We start from the raw sequence: 15197 nt of genomic DNA on the forward strand, positions 1-15197 counted from the left end.
TCTTCATCATTTAGGCTTTCTCAAAATTCCCTCAGAACCTGAGGTGGCTATACGTTCATGTTATTAGATAATAATTCAATGTATTAAGAATAAAATGAGATATAGTAATGAACCCCTCTACCCATGTATTATGTCTCTGTCTGATGGAACTCTCTTGGTTGTTTAATTTAACTTTAAATCTTGACCCCAAGATTTATGTTTCTAAACAGCATTTGTTTCTTTCTTGCCTGTGTTGTATGGGAAGAAGGAATTTCAATTTTTATTTATACGTAAGCACTACTTAAAAATATATTGCACGACATTTTGTATCTTCCTCTCTCAGGAAATGTTCTTCAATAATTCAGAAGCAAATGTTCTTTATTGTGCAGAAGTTAATTAAAATATCTATCCAGTGATTTGGATACGTAACCTCCTGGTAGAAACTATTTGTACTTGTCTTACAATGCTTACGTTTAACATTTAAACCTGTCAACTTACCTTTGATAAATGTCCATTTAATTTATCACAGAGTATGCCGCTGCCACTTGAGTAAACAGTTGTACTACAATTCAACACAAGAAACCTTATGTGAAGTAAAGCATTTGACTTAAAGTAACAAAATCCTAAGGAAACTTGGAGTGAGCATTACCATTTCACCTTTAACTCAAACCATTTCTTAAAGTAAAAGGCATAATTGTGTTCATGAAGTATCAGTTTTAACTAGAATGTCTTGGGCTTTGTCAGTTCAAATCAGACCTTCAGAGTCCAAAAATATTTTTTCTTTTTTTCAAAAATGTGTATTATTGATTGAGTGAACTGGATTAGTTGCTTTCCTGTATCTGTTTAACACTCATGACTAGAAATACATGATTTTTACTTATGTTAAAGTAATTGTAATAAACAACTAGACACTGTTTGTATGAGTAGAGAGTTCCTAGCTGTCCAAAACAGAGATGCAACCACTGGCTTTTTCTTTCTCCTGTGGTGGGAACCGGGGTCTACAGTCAGAACTGATTAAAATAATTACTTCATCCTGAAGAAACAGCGAGGATGTACCATTTCTGTCTGTTTATTAACAGTTGCTGAGTGCAACAGCTTCTATTCTGGCTGCCATTAATAATGATTTCCTTACTTGAGGCCTCACAGGGCAGTGGGTATGGCTGTAGTAGTACATTAAATGTGCCTCAGGTTTGTCTCTGCCACCAAGGCCAGTTGACATGAGATGGCCCACGTCCTCACCATTAAGCTGTCTTTGCCTCCTGGGTGCAGAAGGTGGGTTGAAGTTGCCTTCTGGGAACACTATTTGTCCCACAGTAACTCCCAAACTGTGCCTGAGTTGTTTGGGAGAGAAGAAGTTGGCCCACCAAAGTTGTTCCAAGATTTCTTTAACTGTTTAGCAATAAGAAAAATTCAGCTGTTGAATTTCAGTGCCTGAATATGTTTGCAGGGTAAACTGGCACCATTTAGTTCACTGGTATGGCTGTAGTCGGTGAGCTTCAGGTGAAGCTAATGAAGAGAGGAACGTGATACTGGCATTATGGATGCTGAATCCCCAGGGTGCTGCAGGAGAAGTTAAAGGAGGTATAAAGATTGTTGTGAATGAAGGGGACAGAAAAGGCCAAGATCAATTATTGTCATTAAATGGCACCAGAGCATACATGGTACTGTGCAGGTGAGGAGAAGACAGAATTCCCGCTCCAGAAGGTACCTTGGTAGTACTTGTGCTTGTAATTATTTGGTGACACAGCCCCACTGTATTTCTGTTTCCCAGCTATATGAATAATGCTTTGCAAAATTGAGTACAGCAGTGTGCTAAGCCACAGCTGGAGAAACGACAGCCCATAGCGTCTGCACAATGTTATGATCTCTGCATTTTAGAGTTAGCTGTTAAAGTTTATTCAACTCTTTTCACTCAATAAGAAGTACAGAAGTGTAGACTGGAAGACTGGAGTTTTCTGTTTCCCTATCCAGACCCATATAAACTATTAATAAAACATTTTTTATGGCTGTTTGTCTTCTTAGGCCCTATGTGCCCCACTGGAAATATTCTACAGTCTCTTCCAATGCTTATCATTTGGAAGTTTTTCTCCCATTAGTCAAAATGTCCTGTTTTCCTCCTTCAGCCTGATAGGGAAATGGAGAAAAACTTTCCATTAGTCTTTATGGTTACCTGTTGTGCATTTGAAGGCTGCAGTCATGTCTGTCATGTGTACTCTTTTCTCTCATTCTCTTCTCTTTACACAGCTTCAGTCCCTCCAAACTTTCTTCGTGCATCATGTTTTCTAGGAAGGAGATTAGTCTTATCGTTGTTGGTCTACTTCTGTTTTCTCCAAATGTTCCAGATATTTCTTGAAGTTCAGTGCCTAAATCTAGGCAGTATTTCAGGCTGAAAATGTACTACCACATACTGAAGTATAATAATTACCCAAGTGTCTGCAAGCGATACTCCTGTTTATGTACTACTATATGGTACTTTTTGTGACGGTAGCATTGTCTCACGCTTTATTTGTGATTCACTGTAACCCACAAATCCTTTTCTGAAGAACAGACCATTTTTTCTAATCCCACATTTATGTAGGTGAGTATTCTTACATTATAAAGGAAATTTATGTTTGCCCATTTTTTTCCAAAATGGTTTTATTTATCAAGACTGTTCTGAATTCCCAATTTGCTTGTAGCCCCTCTTATAGGGGCCATCTGCAAATACCACCTTTAAGGGGGTTTGGATATATGAAAATGTTTGATTTTTGTTTTGATTTTTCTGGAATTGTAATATCTCCCTGGGTTTAAAGAAATTAAACCATAGAGTACTGAAGAAGCTAGCAGATGTTATGGCAGGACCCCTCTCGATCATCTGCCAAAGGTCTTGGGAGTCTGGGGAGGTCCCCACTGACTGGAAGCTAGTCAATGTTATTCCAATTTACAGAAAGGGCATGAGGAAAGACCCAGGGAACTACAAACCTGTTAGTCTAATGTCAGTTCCTGGAAAAAATATGGAAAAGATTATACTGGGTACTATTGAAAAGCATTTCAAAAATAATGCAATCATCAGGCACAGTCAACATGGGTTCACAAAGGAAAAGCGCTGTTTAACTCATTTGATATCCTTCTATGACAAGGTTACCTGCCCAGTGGATGCAGGAAAGGTGGTGGATGTAATTTTTCTGGATTTTAGTAAGGCTTTTGATACTGTTCCTCACAGCATCCTTCTGGACAAGACGTCCAGCTTGGGATGAGCAGGTTCACGGTGTGCTCGGTGAAGAACTGGCTGAACAGCAGGGCTCAAAGGGTTGCAGTGAATTGGGCTACATCTGAGTGGCGACCAGTCACCAATGGTGTTCCTCAGGGCTCAATTTTAGGGCCAGTTCTGTTCAATATATTTATCAACGATCTGCATGCAGGAGTTGAATGCACCATTAGCAAGTTTGCTGATGGTACCACACTGGGTGGTGCTGTTGACTCTCTTGAGGGACAAGATGCCTTGCAGAGGGGTCTAGATAGATTGGAGCATTGGGCAATGATTAATGGAATGAAATTTGAAAGGTCCAAATATTGGATTCTGCATCTAGGGTGGAGCAATGCAGGGCACAAGTATAAATTGGGAAAAGAGTGGCTGGAGAGCAGCCCTGCAGAAAAGGATCTGGGGGTGCTGGTGGACAGCACGCTCAATATGAATCAGCAGTGTGCACTGGAAGCCAAGAGGGCAAATTGCATCCTGGGGTGCATTAAAGCCAGCATAACCAGCTGGTTAAAAAAGGTGATTATCTCACTGTATTCAGCATTGGTACGGCTTCATCTTGAATACTGTGTGCAGTTCTGGGCCCTGCAATTTAAGAAGGATGTGAAGGTCCCTGAATGCATCCAGAGGAGGGTAACAAAGCTGGTGAAAGGGCTGGAAGGCATGTCCTATGAGGAGCGGCTGAGGACTTTGGGCTTGTCTAGTTTGGAGAAAAGGAGACTGAGGGGTGACCTCATTGCTCTCTACAGCTTCCTGAGGAGGGGACATGGAGAGGGAGGTGCTGAGCTCTTCTCCCTGGTATCCAGTGGTAGGACACGTGGGAATGGAGCAAAGCTGCAGCAGGGGAGGTTTAGACTGGACATTGGGAAGCATTACTTTACCGAGAGGGTGGTGAATCAGTGGAACAGGCTTCCTAGAGAGGTGGTCGATGCCGCAAGCCTGTCAGTGTTTAAGAGGCATTTGGACAATGGCCTTAATAACTTGCTTTGACTTTTGGTCAGCCCTGAAGTGGTCAGGGAGTTGGACTAGATGATTATTGTAGGTCCTTTCCAACTGAAATATTCTGTTCTATTCTGTTCTGTTCTGTTCTGTTCTATTCTATTCTATTCTATTCTATTCTATTCTATTCTATTCTATTCTATTCTATTCTATATATTGCCCTCATGTAAAGGAGGTGATAGCAAGTACTGTAAATGTGCACTTTTGGTGCTCTACTTTCTAGGCTGAGTAAAAAGACAATACGAGGAGGAAGGGAAAAAAGTGTAATAGCAGAAAGAAGAAAAAAACCTTGCAATTATTTTTGTTTATGTTTAATTGCCTATTTTTGTTATGATAAAGTTCGTGAAATTTTCATGTGTTCCTACAGTGATCATTCCCTCTGTTGCTTTCATCCTGCAGGGAAAATTAAAACTGATTCTATAGCTCCATACTTTTCAGCTCAGAAATGAAAGAATAAATGTTTTGACTTAATTCTGTATTTTTTGGAATTTGTTGCCTTTGTATAGTTAATAATCTGACTCCTGACAGTCTCAGAAATGGGTGAGAGGGGAGTGTACTTTTGTCTTCAAATTCTGAAGGTTAGTTTGTTTCAGTGTGTTCAAATGCCAAGTTCTGAATCAAAAGATCATTTTCTGGTTTTAGTTTTTCTTTTCACACTGCTGTATTAAAGCCTCTGAAAATATTTTCATTTTGGTAATAGAAACACTTGAAAAATGTTTAAATTAGAGGTGTGATACAGACTATGGCCTCTTAAACCTTAAACAGTTATAGTTTCATTTTGGAAATGAAGAACAACCATCCCTTTATCTTTTACATCTAGAAGCAATTTAATTTTGCCATCTGCAAGAGCAAAGCAGACATGTAGAATTTCAGGTTAATTTTAAAATATTCTGCTCTTATCCTGGACTTATGTTATGCAAAATCAGCTGATACATAGTGTTTTAGATAAGTAAGTCCTGGAATGTTTAACTTCTTCAGTTTGTTATTTTTTTCATCCCCTTCCTCTTTTAGGGCTCATATACCTTATCTTTCAGGATGGCTACAAAATGCTACAGCATTCTTTAAGTTATATAGGAGATGTATGTTGGTGGGTTGATAGAGGTGTTTAAAAATGTTTAGCCAACAGAGGGTTCTTGTTCCTTCAGAGCCTTGTAAGTATTGCCTAGCACTAATAAAATGTTGTTGTTAGAACTCCTTATTTAGCTTAATGAAAGATTTCTGGTTAGCCAGAGCTGCACTGTGTGGAAATAACATTGGATACCTCCCAGACAGTTTCTTTTTTAAATCAGAGTTCATATAGGAAAGGAAAAGAATAAACACAGAAAGGGTGAGATGGGCTAATCTTAAGCCACCAAGAGCTGGGTAATCAGTCTTGTTTCACTGATGATTTCTCCATATAACACAGAATCTGATTTTGAGATGTAGTAGGATTCATGCAGTAATACAATTTCATTATTAAATTTGTACTTCTGATGGAATAAAATTCTGATTATTAGATTAGGTAACATCTTTTGAATATAGAATCTGTGAGACAGGCAATTGAAAATCAGATCACAGGGTAATGTAGAGTCTCATTCTTTAGTATGCATGCTATAGTACTTTCTAGGACTAATTTTAAACGTCTTTAAAAACAGCATTTCCACCAGCATGCATGTTTTCCACGATGTTAATTTTAAACTTTACTTCCAATAAATTAGTGCAATTATTCCTCATCATACTACCCCTCTGTCAGTGCATCCTCTTCTTGTGTTTAGTCAGTCTGTAAAAATGCTCCAATTTCTTTTTCTCCTAGTTGCTTGCAGTGGTGTACATCCATTTTTTATTTTGTGCTGACTCTACTATCTCTTGGTCTTGAATTCTGCAAACGGATCTACTGAAACGCTTATTCTTTCAGAACAGAATTTTAGTCCATAAGAAATGCAACTAAGAACAGTTGAACTATTCACTAATTAAGTTTGTATTCAATGTTTGTTAGAATACCGAAAGGGTCATTTAAGGTATTTCTGGATACTTTTCTTATACATCAAATAATAGAACTGATGGACCTGAAATAGAACCTTGAAATCCTTCTAAAGACTTTCTATGAAGCTCTGCATTTGTTTACTGTGTGTAGTTTGGGTGCTTTATTTACAAAATCGTTATGTGACGAAAAAGGGAGAATAGGCCTAAAGCACCAAGTTGCCTAGATAGCTTCTCTGTTAGATCATGGGAACTAAATTCAGATACTTGTCTATCCCCAGTATGCCATGGTGAATGTCAAACAAACGCATGCCACCATTGTGGAATCATAATAACTTTCTGCTTTAGATAAATTTTGAAATGATTTCTTGGCTAAAAGACCATCCTGTGTTTGCATTACTACCAGTGTGTCCCTGAAGTTTTAGGTTATATTAAGAAGCAGCAATACCCAGTACAAATAAATTAGGTTTCTCCATTTATTGACAGCTCAGACTCAGGACTGCAGCTGACCTTTCATAGGAATGAATAATTACTTTTTCCTATATACCTGGTGAGATTTCGTGTGTTTTATACCCTCCTGAGTATACTTTTAAAGTTGTGCTGGTTTTGAAAATTACTGCATCTGTAAAGGCAACTGTATTTCTAGTTGGATTTATTAACCCATTAGAAATAATGATGCTGGTTTTACTTAAAGGGGCAAAAGATTAAGAGATTTCATACAGAGTTTCATATTTCTATTTCAAAGGTGGGTGGCAGATGTATGCAGGTCTTTCAAATACCATGACTTACTGGTCCAACTCCTGTCTGGAGTCTGAGCATGTCTCATGGGCTCTTGTCAGCTGTTTAGACACATCATTTCATGAGAGGCTGCCTTGAAAACAAATATTTTGAAAATATTGAAAATTTGAAATAATATTTCATGAAACAAATATTCTGATAATTTCCTGACTGTGAATTTTCTTAATAATTTTGACAATTTTAATTTAAAAAATGTTACTTCATATGAAATGAAATTAATCCAAATGGCACTAAGAAAACTACTAAGTTTATATAAGAAGCTTCTGCTTCTGAGCAGAAGTCATAGCAAAGTAAACATTTCATTTTTAATACTGAAAAAGTCACTATGTTCCTATGGCGGGTTGACCCTGTCTGGATGTCAGGTGCCTACCAAAGCCGCTCTATCACTCCCACTCCTCAACTGGACAGAGGAGAGAAAATATAATGAAAAGGCTCGTGGGTCAAGATAAGGACAGGGAGAGATCATTCACCAATTACTGTCATGGCCAAAACAGACTCAACTCGGGGAAATTAGTTTAATTTATTGCCAATCAAATCAGAGTAGGGTAATGAGAAATAAAAACTAAATCTTAAAACACCTTCCCCCCACCCCTCCCATCTTCCTGGGCTCAACTTCACTCCTGATTTTCTCCACCTCCTCCCCCTGAGCAGCACAGGGGGACGGGGAATGGGGGTTGTGGTCAGTTCATCACACGTTGTCTCTGCTGCTCCTTTGTTCTCAGGGGGAGGACTCCTCACACTCTTCCCCTGCTTCAGCATGGGGTCCCTCCCATGGGAGACAGTCCTCCATGAACTTCTCCAATGTGAATCCTTCCCATGGGCTGCAGTTCTTCACGAACTGCTCCAGCGTGGGTCCCTTCCATGGGATGCAGTCCTTCAGGAGCAGACTGCTCCAGAGTGGGTCCCCCACAGGGTCACAAGTCCTGCCAGCAAACCTGCTCCAACATGGGCTTCCCATGGGGTCACAGCCTCCTTCAGGCATCCACCTGCTCTGGCATGGGGTCCTCCCCGGGCTGCAGGTGGATATCTGCTCCACCATGGACCTCCATGGGCTGCAGGGGCACAGCTGCCTCACTATGGTCTTTGCCATGGGCTGCAGGGGAATCTCTGCTCTGGTGCCTGGACAACCTCCTCCCCCTCCTTCTTCACTGACCTTGGTGTCTGTGTTGTTTCTCTCACATATTCTCACTCCTCTTTCTGGCTGCAGTTGCACAGGTTTATTTTTCTCCCCCCTTCTTAAATAAGTTATCCCAGAGGTGCTGCTACCATTGCTGATGGGCGTGGCCTTGGCCAGCAGCAGGTCCATCTTGGAGCTGGCTGGCATTGGTTCTGTCGGACACAGGGGAAGCTTCTAGCAGCTTCCCACAGAAGCTACCCCTGTAGCCCCCCTGTTACCAAAACCTTGCCACACAAACCCAATACAGTCCTCTGGAATGGTTTTGCTTACCAAAATCAAACGTAACAGCGCTCAAGCACTTGCATCCCAGGCAGACCAGCTCATTCGTCCCTAACAGAGACATCCATTTCTCACTGACCAGGCAGATGCTCAAGGCACCTTCCAGATGACTGGTTTAGCTGCAAAGCTGCGAGATCTTCGGTCACCTCCATCATATGTGTAACATACTCTTCCTTTTTTTTGTTTAATGAAATCTTCATTTCAACATTCAAAGGTCTATCTCAAACCTGAGCCCTTCTTTTGACCTCATGCCTGCATTTTCTCACATTTCTTTTTTCTGAGATGTGTAGAGACTGAAGTGTTTAGTCTCTTAAGCAATTGCCTTGGGCTGTTGTAGTTGAGACTAAAATGGATGTCATCTGTAAGCTTATCTCAGTTTGACAATGTGTGTTTAAAAGCAAACCTTTATTCCATTAAGACTGGGCATTATCTTGCAGAACATCTACATTTTAATCATATTTTTGTGTGTCATCTCAAAGATTATAATCTTGGCCAAAGCCTGCGTAAAAAAAATGCCTTTAAATGTTTCAGAAACAGTTCTTTCTGTTATCGCAGAAGTTGACAGATTGTGCTTGTTGTGGTGTCTGTACAAGCGGCAAGAGGAGAAGGTTCAGATATTAACTCATGTTTCAAGAACAACTGTGGAATATCTAGTATAGCAAAGTTTTTGTAGGGTGAAACAACTGGCTGTAGTACTGCAGACAAGTGAGAATAACCTTTCATTGAGGGGATATATGTGTTGATATATGCATTGTCTAAGCCTGTGATGTCAGCTACAGCAAATACAATGCAAATTTACAGTGTTAGACATTTAACTAGACCAGTTCCATGAGTGGTGAGTGGTGGTTCAGTGGGGAAAAAAAATTATACACCAATATTTTAATAGAAGAGATTGTACAGATTCTGCATGCTCTCTGGCACTCATGTAAGACTGACAATACTAAATTCCATAACATAAAAGCCTAGTTTTAATGGAATTCACATACCTACATATTTTTGTAGTTCTGAACTACAGTCTTTATTGATTATTAAATCACTACAGACAACTAGTTACCAGGAAAGACTTTTTGTTCCGTTTTTATGAGAGATCAGTTGTTTCACGTGTTTTGGCTTTGTGGTATGTCCTCACCAATCTATGTGAAGCTTTGTTGCTTCTATTATTAGCAAGATACTAATGGCTGAGCATATGAGAAGCTGAAAATGTTTCCAGAATGCAGGTTAATTTAACTTTATAAAAATGAAAGGGAACTGTGAAAACTACTGTTCTTTATTCAAAGTCAATATATGGATTTTGTCCTTCTTATCCCAAGCAGTAAGACTGTCTCTTCATGGTATCTGCCCAGTGCCATGTGGAGTGGAAGAAACCCTGCCTTGACTTAGCTTGTAAACTCCTCTGAGAAGGGGTTTTTCCTGTTCTGTGGTTTGTACACTATGACCTGCAGCAGGAGTTTGCTGTGTGGTTTGGGGCTTATGGAGATACCAGAGTTTAAAGAATAATGAGAATAGGATTTCTTCAGAGCTTCCCTTTTATCAGCAACTACCCCTGCAGAATTATGAGCTTAAAAGCAATGAATAACCATTTATCCAAATCTCCACTGAGAGAGAAAATTCTGCAGAGATTTGCCCAAGTAGTGCAGACATGGATTGCAGTAGAGCATTCATATCTGAAGCTCCTGGCATACTACTTCATATGGCAAGTACCATGGGTACTACTACTTTGTAGTACCATGGTACTACAAAAGGTGGTCAAGCATTGGAACAGGCTGCCCAGAGAGGTGGTGGAGTCACCATCCCTGGAAGAGTTCAAAAAACGGGTAGACGTGGCACTTTGGGACATGGTTTAGTGGACATGGGGATGTTGGGTTGATGATTGGACTGATTATCTTAGAGGTCCTTTCCAACCTTAATGGTTCCTAGTTTTTACTTTCATTAAAAATAATCCGGCCACCAAGCCAGGAAACACGAAATTGCTACTCTACCCTTAATTGGTTTAGTGGTGGACTTGGTAATGTTAGGTTAATGGTTGGACTGGATGATCTTAAAGGTCTTTTCCAACCTAAAAGATTCTATGATTCTGTGATTCTACCTCTGAAAACCTAACAAATGACAGAAAGGCAGGAGACATGATGTTAAGGAAAAAAAAAACAGTGTAGTTCCTATCATTCTCTGGTTTCATAGTGTGCTGTTTCTTGCATAGGTGATATGCAGTGTCTGAGTTATGAAATATGTAAAAAGGAATTTCTCTGTGGAGTCAAGGAGAACTGGGACAAAAAAAGAATGCTTAGCCATAAAAACTGCCATGAGATCAAGTTGTTGTGGCACAAATATGGTCATTATACAAGGTCCTAGGGAGGCATGTGGTTGTACAATATTACCAATGACCATTTCTGACTGTCACTTCACTGTTTCCAAGAGTCGAGAATGTATAGCATGTGGAACACATCCTGTGCTGAACTTTTAATCAGTCAGAGGTGTTAGCATGCTTTCTTTTGCCTTACCAGAAACTTAAAACAATAGTTTATTCTGCACATGAAAGTTAATTTTCCTTCAGTTCAGAATGTCAACATTTCTTCAACACTTTTAGTGCAACTTTATGCAGCCAGGAAATTTATGGCTGGGGAAACTGAAGCTTCTGTAATTGCTTCTTAGGCATGTATGATAAGTCCTACTTAATTTCCTGCTGGGTGTAACTGCCTAGCAGTTCAGAAAGTTGGTGTTCATTGTACTTATGGAGTCTTTATTTCTGGACTCAACATGCTGCCATGTGAAAATTGAGCAATAGTCTAAATACTCATTTTCAGCCCTGATATATAACACCTTCTGTATAATGTATATAATTGCCCTGTAATGATGTTAGCATACTCATTTGTGTTCCTCCATCTAAGAGAATCTGACGCAGGAGGTGATCTTTCTCACTGCCACTCACAGTCTGTGGTTTTGACAGTCAGATTTGCATTGGAGAGAAGAACTGGGAAACCACTGGGTGGCCCATGGGGTGTACAGCTTGTTTCTGAAGCTGGTGGACTTCCAAAGGTACTCTTACATTGCACCTTTGAGGAAACACCCGGCACACCTGTTGATGCTGTGATGCAGACTTGGGCAGTTTTCTTTTTGTGTCCCAGTTGTAGCTAGGATGAATACACCTGATTGTGGGGTAGTAGAAAAGAAGGGTGACCATCATCACCTTGTTTTGGGGACTGTTGCTAGGAGGGATCAAGTAGCTGTTGCCTGTCTCCCTCTGCCGTCTTAAACGTAGGAGCTGAAGTAGCAAATGCAAGGTAAAAATCAAGGCTAGCTGAGAAGGAGAAGGCACTTGATAAAAGTTTAATAGCTAATAGCAGAATTACTGTTCAGGAATAGGAAACTATATGTTTGTGTGTTGGACACTGTTTAGACAAATGCCTTCCACTGAGAATAAATATTTCACTTTATTTCTGAGGATTTGTCTCTTCTGTTTGGCTGTTTACATGTTTATGTATTGCTCTTCATCATGTTTATGTATTGCTCTTCATCACGTAATCATTTCAAGTATGTCTAGAAAACCTGATTCATTAGTGTGATATTGTGAGCCTTTATATGTGCCTGTGCCCACACTGTAAGTGTGAGGAGGTTTTGGTCCCTGGGTCTGAGTCCTTGTGCTTGAGCCTGCTGTGTCTCTTCATGCTTTACATCAACAGCATGACATGGGTCTCAGCTGGGAAGCAAACAGCAAATTTGGGTTGAGATGATGACAGCTGCTCACCAGAGCCATTCTGACACTAGCTGGGCATCTCAGCTGCAAGCACAGGTGAGGTGGTGTGCCTGGGGGTGGCAGCTACAAGGGGCCATCCCTGGCAGTGCAGAACCCCCGGTGGGTGGGCTCCCCTGGGCAGTGTGGGCTGGAGGCTGCTCAGGGCAAAAGCCAGGTCTTGACTCAAGGTTAACCTTGAGTTGAAAGGATTGGGTTTACTGAGCTGTTCTGTGGAATCTGTGACGTAAAACAAATCACCCCATGAAACAGAGGAAAAGGTGTCGCTTGCACAAATATGGCTTGGAGCTATCTGGGAAAAAAGGTTTTCTTCATGGACTTGGACTTGAAATGCTTTCGTGGGCTCTCCTACGTCAGTGTTAGAACATAGTCCTAAACCTGGGTCAGATACAACATGAACTTGCATGCTTTGAGTTTACTTCCAAATGGAAAACCTGTCTTAAAATTCCCTTCAATTTCTGCCAGCTGTACAAGTCTGACTCAATAACCGCACAGGTTGCCTTACAACTTTTGCATAAACAATGTGCAGCACATCTGTCATGCTTATGTTTAACATTGAGGAAAATAAATAAGAAAAATTCCTTAACACTCACAAAAGAAGAAAAAATACCCTTCGCATCTTTGGAAGGAAGAGAACTCATTATTTGAGTTTAGAAGGGTAGACTTGATTTCCAAAGTCTTAAACATCCCGCTTTTGTTTCATTACAACTCTAGCATTTTCCTGATATCTAGATCTGGAGCATTGCACCATTTCCATCCATATATACTATGTTTACTGCTGAATTTTATCATACCACATTCCTTTAGGGATTTGTTTAAAGGAATCAATAATCTGAATTTCAGAAATGTTATAGTCATCATCTAGACTAAAACCAGAAAGATTTTCAACAGCATCAGTGAAAGTTGTAGTAAATGAAAAATATTTTATGACAAAACTGTAATCCCACTTTCATGTGTCTAGAAATAAGGAGAGTAGAATATACTATCTTTCAAAGTCTAGTGACCAGAGAATGAACTTGATTTCCAGATATCATCAGTGATGCCAAATGCCTATTTTAAAACTGAAAACAATTTTAACATGATTTTCACACTGAAATAGTGTGAAACACTGAAAAGCATTTATGATGCACTCCAGCCAGTGGCTGATGAGATTTTTCTCAAGCTTTTTGGGGTGTATTATCCTCAATTTGTTACCATACCCTGCAGAAGAGAGAAAGGTCATTCTCAATAAAAATAGAACTTCAGTCCTTTCCGGAGGGGAATTGGGAGTAATATAATTCAGGGTACATTACTTAATAAAAGCTTCTACTAGTATTTTTCTTTTATGTATACAGACATACATTTCAAAAGAAGACAGCCAGCCCCCCATCCAAAGGACACAGTGGTAAGAACCGACAGCATTTTATGCATTTTTGGTTCATGCCTCACCTTACTTACAAAGTCATTATGGCCAAGAAATATAGCAAATTCTTTTTCAGGGTCTTTTTGGCACACAAGTTTAGAACATTGAAATGCAAAGGGATGATTTTTAACTCATCCTTTAGAGACAGCAGAGTTTGACCTGGTCATGGATTGTGTCCCGGAGGTTTGTTGGTGATGCCACAGATGGCTACATAGCAGGTTCCAGGAAATTCCTGATTTTTCTAGACCCCACAGGTTTGTCTGTGAGTAATATAATGCTTTCTGAGAGAACTCATATTCTTACCTCCACCATACAAATGTCAAAGGACTCAAATTACACCCAGAACAGGCTCCATTCTAGAGTCTAGCAACTTACCATCATTCTTAGAAATACAGTCCTTGGTTTAGGTGCCAAGCTGGATTTTAATGGTCCTAAAAATCTTACATCCACCTGGAGGGTGTGGTGTTCTAGTGCTAATTTAACACAGCTGCAGTATAAAACTTGTGGAATTACAAGACATACTGGTGAAAGTCTTATTTATAAATCTGGACTTGCCCCCCCCCCCCCCCTCTGTTTTAATAGAAAGGAGATAAAAAATGGGGGTTTTGTGTACTTTTTCTGTATACATGCAGCTGTGAGCTAGGGACTCCCAAACTGCAAGTGATATCCCAGATAAACATTGCAAGAGTAAAAAGTGACTGAAGCTGATATTGTCGTGGTGGCAACAGTTCCAATTTTGTAACACTTCTGGTTTCCCAGTTCCCATTATTTCACATTTATCCTTTACCTTATTCTTGGCTATCTGAGGTCTTATGTTTGCCTAAGAGTAAAGTACAAGGCTAGCAGAAACACTAACAATTAGTGCTGTGTGAAGGGAGCAAGGGATGTCTTTTAAACTGCTATCAGATTGTGCTTAATTTATTTCTGTTTATATAAATATGCATGCACATTTTGATCTTCAGGGACCTCATTCATTACAGCGGGAACTTTCTGTGATTATTAAGTTTTAGTACTGCACAGCAACCTATGTAATTTCAGGAATCAGGCTTATTGAATTAACCAATTAAGCAACCTTGCTAAGCAAGGGGAGAGACATTTCAGCACTGTTTTTTCAATAATAAAATTGAATTTCATGAAATTGTCCAAAGTTTAAAAAACTGTAAGTACCAGTGAGGAAGAAAGGTGCTCTGTAGTGGAAAATGGCATAGAAGCTCAATTTCTTTGACTCCAATTATGGGTGCTTCCAAAAATGTGCAGAGAGGTATAAAACAGGCAAGATTACAGGGGATGCAACACTTTGAGATCTAACAGAAAAAAAGAAGTCAGTGATTTTATTATCAAAATGGAAATAATTTTGGTATTGTTATCTGCAGTACATATATTTGTCACACAGTAAATCGCTGTTGTCTGCAGAATGGAGATATTGAACAGCAGTGATTTATTGAACTTGTACTTGTCCTACAGATGCTACGGATTCGCTACAGATGCTCAGTAGCGATGAAATGTGCAGAAGGAGGGGATGAATGGAAGTGGAGGGCGAAGTCAGCAGATATACATGCATATTGTCCGCCAGTCTCTGGTTAAGCAGCTCAGAGTCCATGGTGGACTTGCTTTTCTG

The 15197-nt window shown here is 39.8% G+C and overlaps 1 protein-coding gene across 1 annotated transcript in view; it reads left to right on the plus strand.

Annotated features, from left to right (window-relative positions):
* Positions 1-15197, plus strand: part of PIEZO2 (piezo type mechanosensitive ion channel component 2) — a 326809-nt gene that overhangs the window by 118939 nt on the left and 192673 nt on the right. The gene's annotated exons all lie outside the window — the stretch shown is intronic.

Source organism: Pelecanus crispus, chromosome 2, assembly GCF_030463565.1.
Source record: "Pelecanus crispus isolate bPelCri1 chromosome 2, bPelCri1.pri, whole genome shotgun sequence".
NCBI classification, from domain to species: domain Eukaryota; kingdom Metazoa; phylum Chordata; class Aves; order Pelecaniformes; family Pelecanidae; genus Pelecanus; species Pelecanus crispus.